This window comes from Pinus tabuliformis, chromosome 7 (assembly GCF_031772625.1).
Source record: "Pinus tabuliformis cultivar Carrire ecotype Pingquan chromosome 7, CPIR1, whole genome shotgun sequence".
Taxonomy (NCBI): Eukaryota; Viridiplantae; Streptophyta; class Pinopsida; order Pinales; family Pinaceae; genus Pinus; species Pinus tabuliformis.
This window is the reverse complement of record NC_142293.1, coordinates 772410673-772419883: the sequence shown is the minus strand read 5'-3', so window position 1 is coordinate 772419883 and position 9211 is coordinate 772410673. Positions and strand designations below refer to the sequence as shown.

General features: G+C 36.7%; 1 pseudogene; it reads left to right on the top strand.

Annotated features, from left to right (window-relative positions):
- The first annotated feature begins 454 nt into the window (after positions 1–454).
- LOC149249862 (protein TRANSPORT INHIBITOR RESPONSE 1 pseudogene) lies at positions 455–1351 on the top strand (annotated as a pseudogene).
- Positions 1352–9211: the final 7860 nt, after the last annotated feature.

Here is a 9211-nt window from a genome sequence, read left to right as displayed (position 1 = left end):
TGCCTATAAATTTGCACAACTTAAACAAATATAAAATTGCACATGAACATGCATTTCTTTGTTAGAAAAAGAACAATAAGAAAATGAAACCAACACACAAGGACTAAAAAAACTTCAAATATCCTAATCCAAGGGTGTCTATATTATTTCCAATTCACAAAAAAAAAGACAAATGCAAAAGGATAACTTACAAAGTTTTAAATCAAGCATTACAGAAAGATAATAATCTAAAGTGCTCTAGGTTATTACATCGATAGGTGTATTATTGTGAGGTTCCTCTTACCAACATTATTATTACATTGATAGGCGTATTATTTTTCGTCGATTACTATTGAGATTTGGATGGAGTTGGATGACGTCATATAAGGATTCAAAAGAAAGATACATGTCAAAATGGAAAGGAGGTAAAAGCTTGTGAGCACCATGGTGAATAGAATAGAATCATTACTTTGGAATGATGAAGAAGAGAGGGGATTCTTCGTCTTCATTCCCAGATGAGGTGTTGGAGCACGTGTTGTTTTTCATGGATTCAATTAAGGACAAGAGTGTTGTTTCCCTGGTATGAAAGGTCTAGTATAGAGCCGAGGCCTGGAGCTCTTGGAAGGTCTTCATTGGAAATTGTTATTCCATCTTGCCAAAGATCTTGGTGAGGTGCTTCCCCAAGATAACAGGCATAACTCTCAAGGGGAAGAGATGCTTCTCGGATTTCAACCACGTGCCTCCCTACTGGGGGGTGAAAATTCACCCTTGGCTCCTGGTCACACATGGGGCCTATCCATGGCTCCAAGAGCTCAAGATTAAGCGCATGATTGTCACGGATGAAAGTCTTGAGCTCATAGCATGTGCCTTCTCTAATTTCCACGTTCTCTTGCTCACCACTTGCGAAGGTTCCATCACTGACAACATTGTAATCATTGCAACTTATTACAGGAAACTACAAGAGCTGGACCTATAAGAGAGTGAGGTGCATGATCGAGGTGGTTATTGGCTAAGCTGTTTTCCAGAGAGTTGGGTTTCTCTAATGTCACTGAATTTTGGTTGTCTACAAATTGAAGTGAATTTTGATGCCATTGAGAGGATTGTTGCTAGATGTATTTCTCTAAGAAGTTTGAAATGAAATAAAAATCTTTCTTTAAAACTAATGAAGCGGCTTCTTGAAATAGCTTCTCAGCTGATGGAGTTAGGTACAGGTTCATTTTTTAAAGAGTTTAGTTGGCAGCAATTTACAAATTTGGGAAAAGATTTTAACAATTGTAAGGAACTTAGAACTTTGTTAAGGATGTGGGAAGTAGCACCACTGTATCTTCCTGCCTTGTATTCTGTGTGCTCAAACAAGTTGACATTTTTTTAATTTAAGAATAGAATAACTATAACGAGAGTCATTCAACTTTGTGGAGTTTGACTTGAAAATTTCCATGGGATGATGCTTGAATTTTCCTCGGAAAAGCCAAGAAACCAACAATAACATCTACAAGGAGGATTTTGGAGAAATTTATATCTTCTACATGAAAAAATGGGCTTTATGGGTTTCGAACGTACATTTGCAAGAAACACACTAACCTCCTTTCCTATGGCATTATACTCAATCCATGCATCTCAAGTTATACAACCATTATCAAGCCTCTAGTTTCTGTGTAACAATTGTTGGCCACTGAAGAAATATTATCAACCTCAAGCCCTGCATGATTAATGTTAAATTCAATGGCCACTAACTGTGAAGGAGTGGTACCATTGGAGGAATTATTGAAAATCCCAAGCCACCTCATGGAAGATTTGTTCGCCTGTGGTGGTTCAGAGCTTATTGGCACCATGAAGAAAGCAAGGTCGGTATTCTTGTTCATCGTTGCCTCGTCTACAATGAAATGGAAGTGAGATTGAAAGTTTCCAAGAAGTACGAGAAGCTTCTTTCGCCACTAATACAAAGATTTAAAGCCATCGATGTGTGTTCCAGAATGTGATGACTTTTATGGGGACATATGTTATGTATATTTAGAGGACTCAATACCCTTAATTTGGTGAGATAAGTTGAATTCGATATTATTCTTTTAAATTTGTATGTATATATGGGGTTATATATGTATATATGTGCATTGGTACAATTCAGGGTTATATATGTGCATGCATGTCTTCAAAGAGACCTCAATGCTTGCATTTTTACACTTTTTATGTGTAGGATTTTGTATCCTGCAAGGACTATTTCCATGAGGCTCTTGCTCAGGAGTTGAAAATTTCCTCTCCATTTTCCAAATATTTAAACGAATGGACTAAAGTCTTGTCTACTTACTTCATGGAAATAGAGATTGAAGTGAGAGGGATGTGTCCAAATGGAACTTGTGAGAGTGGGGATTCGTAAAAGTCTAGTGATTGTTGCCAAGATCCAGTTGCCCCAAAGAATGTGGGTTCAATAGTTGTTGTAACCATTGTGAGCCCATCTCAACTTGTTATTGCAAACTATGGAGAATTCAGAGAAATATTATCAAGGGGAGGCAAATCTATTCCCCTTTCCAGTGACCATAAGGTATGAGGGAGATTAAGAAATTTTTAACCTTTTATTATCTAAGGCTTTTCAGAGCCTAGATCCAATTATGTAGTCTATATTTGATGCAAATGCATGATGATTAGCTTTTCATTTGACATTGAGTTGGTTTTTTAGTTTTCTCATGTAATTAGTAGTTGATGTTTTTAATTGGTACATGTTTCAAGTCATAATGCCAAAGGTTGACAATCTTGTCGAACCAGTTTATGATTATTTGGGGATTTCTAGCTTATTGTAGCTATATGTATATTGTATCCCGAACGAGAAAACGAGTTGAACCACATTGAAACTGGTGGTGGACATGTTATTGTCCTTTTTATAGGGTCATGTTGGTCGAAATATGTTGAAGTCAAACCAGTTCCAACTTTCATACTCACCGTTGCATGAGTTAAATGGATCATAGGGAATCATTTGAATAGTCAATTTGTGGTTGAATTGTATCACCAATTCTCAGGAATCGATTAAATGAGATCTATGGTAGTTGTAGTGTGAGTTTAAAAAAGGTTTTTCTTATGAAGAGATCTATATATATGAGTCGCAAATTTATTAAATCCATTGAAACCTACATTCCATGTGTGATAGCGCTTTGTATATAACTGATTTTCCAAGAGTAAAACTTCAAACCATGATGAACTTCAAATAAGATTCAAACTTAGAATTCTAGAAATGATATTACATTTGAAATTGGAGAATTAACTTGTCGAGAGGCATGGTTGCCTTTGGCATGCGTGAAAGAATTATCTCAAGAGAAGGCTTGAGTCCAAAGTGGAATACATTGATATACACTTTATGAATCATATGCAGGTAATGAATGAAGGTTTAACCATGGGAGAGAGTTAATGGAAAGTGAAATTGTTGCTAGATTGGGAATTGGATGCAATAGGGTCCTTATTAATGCAAATCATCTAGGATACAATGTTGAGAGAACATGAAGGGAATCTTTAAAAGTTCACATAATAGGGATCAAATAGTCAAATGATTTATCAATTGATTATGTAGAATATGAAAAATCATTTTCCGTAGTTGTTTTATATTAATGGGCTTATAAGGCTAAAATTCTGGTTGTATGCAGTTGACATCCCAATGCCATTGTACTTTTCTAGCTTATAGGTGACTGATTCTTGAAATGGTATGTGATTTCTGAACCAAAACTAACATGTGCAGAGCGTACACATGAAGATGAATGCCTGATTTTAGCCAGTGATGGTCTATGGGATGTTTTAGTGATGTCTATGAATTTGCCTGAAAATGCCTAGCTAGTTATCAGCCTCATCGTTCAAAGGGTATTGTTGAAGACTTTATTGTCAATGCAGCAACCACTCTGCTTACCAAATTAACCTTGGGAAAGGGAAGTGGAGATAATATTAGTGTACTTGTAATCAATCTCAAAGAATGAAGAAATAGAAACTGATGATAATTATTTGTTTTATACACACACATGATACAATACAAAGATAACCCAATGATCTATTGAATTGGTTCACCTATTTCTTTAGGAATTGTGATTAGTAGGTTGGGAGATGGGGACGAAAAGACATGTGTCAACAATTAGAAATATGCACTTTTTCCCCACCATTGGACATCAATGACCATGCAATGACCTAGTCATCAGGACAAGATGCAGGCCCAATTTTCAGGATACTTCAAAATGGAAAAGTTGTTCTTGTCGTTTTAAAATTTTATTGTTAAGATATCCTTGTAGTTAATTTGTTGGCATACATGAATGAAAATAGGTTCCTTCGAAGGATATTGTGTTGGATCCCAACATATAGTGAAAGGGGGCGTAAAAATCCTCTTGAGCATTTTGTAAATAATTTTTGAACAGTGTGATGGTTTTCATCCTGAAAACCATGTCTTAAGTCTTTAATATTTTGTGGTTTACTCTATTCTCCAATGATTAACATAACTTTTATTTAAAAGTTTCCTTTACAAGATTATGATTTAGAGTTCATGAGTTATACACTTTGGTGGCTTCTTGTTTCCCTTTTTAACATATTTTGTAACAGTTTCCTCTGTAATATCCCAATTTTATATATTGCTCACCTTATAGGCAACATTCTTTTCTTGTTCTAAATCCTTTTTTATTTAAATATTTTTCCTGTGGGTTAGAGTTCCTACAAGGGATCTAAAATATTCTTGCAACTAAGTTATGTCTTCATTCTAATTTTAATGGTTGTGTAATGGCTTGTTTAATGAATTTAGTTCTTCTCGCATTCAAGATAGCTTCTACATTGGTAAATTTATTTATTTATTTGATGTTTCATAGTCAATGATTTTCCATTGATGGGGTCCTTCACTAAAGCTCAGGTTGATCTATCTAAACGCTCACCTTACATAGTGGAATTTTATTTATGTCAATGATTAATGTTGGCAATGACTTGTTCCCATTGATCAACTATTGTGGATAAATTGTCTAATTTAGATTTTGTGTTTTAATTTGCTTCAAGGGAAACACTCTTTACTACCGAGTTAGGTAAATAAAAATCACATTGAAACAAGTATAAGTTCAATTTGAGGATTGGGCCTTTCTTTTCAAAATGCATCCTAGACTAGAAAATATTTAGAAAACTTTTTCCAGAAAAGCAAAAATGGTTTAAGAAACATACAGGGAAATGTTTCAAGATTTAGACACTCCAATATAGGAAAGATGGTTCCCCTATGTTATCACTCAGGTTGTTCCCAAAAGTTGTAAGAAAGGGAATACGGCCGAGGTAACCACAGACCAATCTTTTAGATACAGATTCTAGCCAATCTGCATCCAGAGAGGGCTCTCTCTTTTTGATTTAGCTTTGTTTTTAAAAGTGTTAGGCTAGTTATGAAGTTCAAGGGTTTTTTTTTTAGTTTGGGTGGTGAGATTCAATAGAACAGTGAGGTAAAACTGAGTAGTTCAGTCCATTGGGCATGATGGAGTCAAAAGAGAAGGCTTTCTGGATTTGGTTTCTAACAGAAGATGGCATCACAGAGCAAGGTAGTCAAACAGGGAACAAATAAAAGAGCTGAAAACAGATGGAATGGGCTCAAATGGGTGAAGGGAAGTTAAGAATCCTTCAACATATTGAAAGAGGGAAAATGGATGCTTACCGACAAACATCAGTTAAGAATTCTTTATCAAATAATCAATATGAGAGAATTAGGAAACAAGAGAAATTAATAATTCACTGTTTATGCTAATTCCGAAGAAAACACAGAGAATAATAAAGACTGAAAACAGAGTGCAGTTAAGCAAATTCTGAATTAATCTTTCTCTTTATCATTCAGATCATGAAACACAGATGATATAAAAACTCATAAAACTGTAAAACATAAGATATAGGGGACTTGTTTATCCGGAGTTTGATTCAAGAATTCTATGACAAGTCCTCTGCATCAATTCTTGATCCAGTAGACCAGACAACAGTTTGTTTCCAACAGCTTTTTTATTCCAAAAGTTCAGTATTACAACAAAGTCTAAGAAATCTTCACACAGCACCCAACCTCTTTAAAAATCTAATGGAGGGGGTATTTATACAACAAAATATGTACAAAAATATCTCATCAAAGTTGTGAGATAATATCTAGATTTTAACCTAAAGTAATTTACAAGCAAAGTAGAAAGGAAACAGCTAACTAATGTTGTGTTGGCGGTAGGCCTTTAGGGTTCGGCTTGCAGTTGTCGTCATAGTAGTTCTGCACCGACTGTTTATCTTAACTGCGCTCTTAAATTCTGACCTGCTTTTCTTTGTCGGCTCTGATACTCTTTATTTATGACTTGACTTGCCTTTAATTCTATACTGATACTCTTTAATGCTTGATCTGATACTCTTTAATGTGTTTTGACTTCTGCTCACCGCTGTCCGGAAAAAATAAGACTGCAACGTGTCTTCACACCGCCTTTCTCTGCTGGTTTTCATGTCTCTGATGGTACACTGGCTGGGGTAGCAAATATCCTCGTATATCTTCATTTCTACGAACTCGGAGTACGTTGTTTGCTTTAAACTGTTCTAGAGAGGAAAGTTGCTCCATGCAGGTTGAATGGCTGGCCGCGGAGTTCGTTGATGGAGTCCTTCCTGGTCAGAGGCAGTTGAAAACCTGAACTGAGAACTCAGTCGCTTTTACGCCCGGAGCGCAATATGCAGGAAAACATAACAAAAATGACTTTTTTACCCTTTAGTTGACAAAATGTTTTTTGGCGGGAAAATTTGACTTGAAGGACGGATGACATAAGCATGATGTCAGCGGGGGGTACGGGACATATGACGTGGCGGGGGACGTGGTAGTACGGATGGTGACATGGCAGGTGACATGGTAGGTGATGTCAGCAAAGGACAGTTGACATCAGCGGATGACATCAGTGGGGGGAGAGCGGTAAATGGTTTTCCCCACACCACTTTTCAGCTTGGGCAGTTTTGGGTGGAGGGGCAGCGAACAAGCTGAGTGGTCGACGCGTGGATTTCATACAACGCAAAAACCACCATTTCCCCAGGAGGTAAACAATGGCAGACGGGGGGGGGGTTGCAAAATGAATATCCGCTATCGGATGGTGAGGGCGCCGATCGTATGGTGGGCGCTCTATGGAGATGGCGGGGAGTTAACGAACACGTCGAGAGAGCGACGCGTGGCAGCAGTACAGGAGCAATACCGCCAGTTCCCCGAGAGGTAACGTTCGGCAGTTGAGGGGGTACAAAATGGATAACAGCCATCCGATGTGCGATGGTTGATCGAACAGTGGGCGATCACAGCATATGGCAGAGGTTTAACGCACGGGGCCGATCAAATTAACGTTAATTAATGATATCGGGCGCAGTTTGATTGGTTATCAGGGTGATTGGTTATTAATTAACATGGGGTTAATTAATCCCAAAAATTGCGCGAGGAGGTTATTAATAAACTCCAAATGAACTTATTAATCCCTTTTTAAAACAGTAATATGGTCGTAATCAACCGGGGGCAGGATATTAAAACATCGGGTTTTTTTTTATGTAATTTAAATAATACGGGAATGGGAATAAAGCGGGATTTATATAGTAAAAGTTAAGAATTAATATGGAAAGATGTAAATGAAAAGCGTCAAGCTAATGTTGAAAACTTAGGCTTAGGATAAAAAAGGAGTTTCATGAGGGATTTTTGTCAATTTCCTAAGTAAAATAGGATTTTTACTTAGGCAGATGTTTATGAAATGAGATGAGTGGCTTTATGGATATTAAGCAGATCTTAATATCTGAGGGGGAAATTAGTAAATGATTTGGGGAAAACATGAAGGGAGGTTAGTTATGAAACTCTGCCTCGCTTAAGCTGCATCAAGAGTAATGTCTGCCATAGCACTTTGTGATAGAAGTGTAAGTTCACACATTTTTTGAGAAATGGAATCCATCACAAGTCTCGTTCTACAACATCAATCTACATACCCTGCCTGCTTTGCCTAACATTTTTTCTTTCTTTCACTTGGGTGCACTTGGACTAGCAAACCATTTTCAACTTTTCTTTTCTTTACATGGTAAGCCTACCTAAGTCTGCACTTATTACTTCCAAGGGCTCAGATTAAACTGTTGAGCTCCTTTGCTTCTCTACCTATCTACTTATCTACCAAGATTAAACAGTTTGGACAGATTTTATTCTCTATCTCTAAAACATGAACTGGCCAAGATTAAGTTGTTTGGCCATTCATCAATTGTGGCAAAAAGTTTCAACAAGCTGTACATGATGCTTTATTTACAGAAAATGAAATAGTAGTGGCATTTGGACTTGCACACTTTCCTGGTCTATTTTTATTTTGGGTTCATTTCTTTTCATTTTTTTCTTTTGACCATTTATTTTTTTCACCCTTTGATTTTTCTTTTAGGGTATACCCTCTTTACATTTTTTACATTTTTTTATTTTTTTGATAATATGGAAACCTTTACAGCAAGGAAAGGATGAACATATTACAGATCTCAACCATTCAATCATGAAATATGACACCTATTGCTATAGGAGTACAACACTGGCTCCACTTGGGGATGGATTTCCCTGGTGGAAAGTCAAGAACAGTAGGTCAGATGGCCTTATGAATACCTTTTACTATGCTCTGAAATCTTCCTTTGCTGAATGTAGAAACTGTACAAAAGGATGTTGTAAAATATATACACTTTTCTTAAGCTGATTCAAACAACTATACATCTGTTCTAGATAGCTTTCACTTGGATTATTTGTTCCTGCTCCTAAATCTTCTTCTGCAATCTCTGATAAACTGAAATGAGGCAAAACAAAATGGTAAAGTTCCTTCATTGATTTCAAAATTTTCTGCACTTTCCTCCTCATTCTTATTGCTGAAATGAACAAGCTAATTTACTTCTTTCAAGTTGTTGAACCTGCATTTCCTTATGTACATGTTAGAGTCAGAATATATCAACAAACTAGATCAAAGTAATGTTTTATCATTCGACCATTCACTGGTCCTTCTTCTTTTTCTGTACCATCCAGGCTCTTTAGAAAGTAAGTATTGTTCCCTTGCAATGTCTGGATGATAAATGGCCCTTTCCACAGGAAGTTAAACTTCCCATGTTTTCCTTTGTCTTCTCTCCTGGAATCCCACCTTAGAACTTTGTCTCCAATGTAGAAGTCTTCTGCTTTGGCCCTTTTATCAAATATCTTCTTCAGTTTTTCTTGTAACACTTGAGATCTTCGGTGCACTTCTTCTCTGGTCTGCTGCAAATGGAT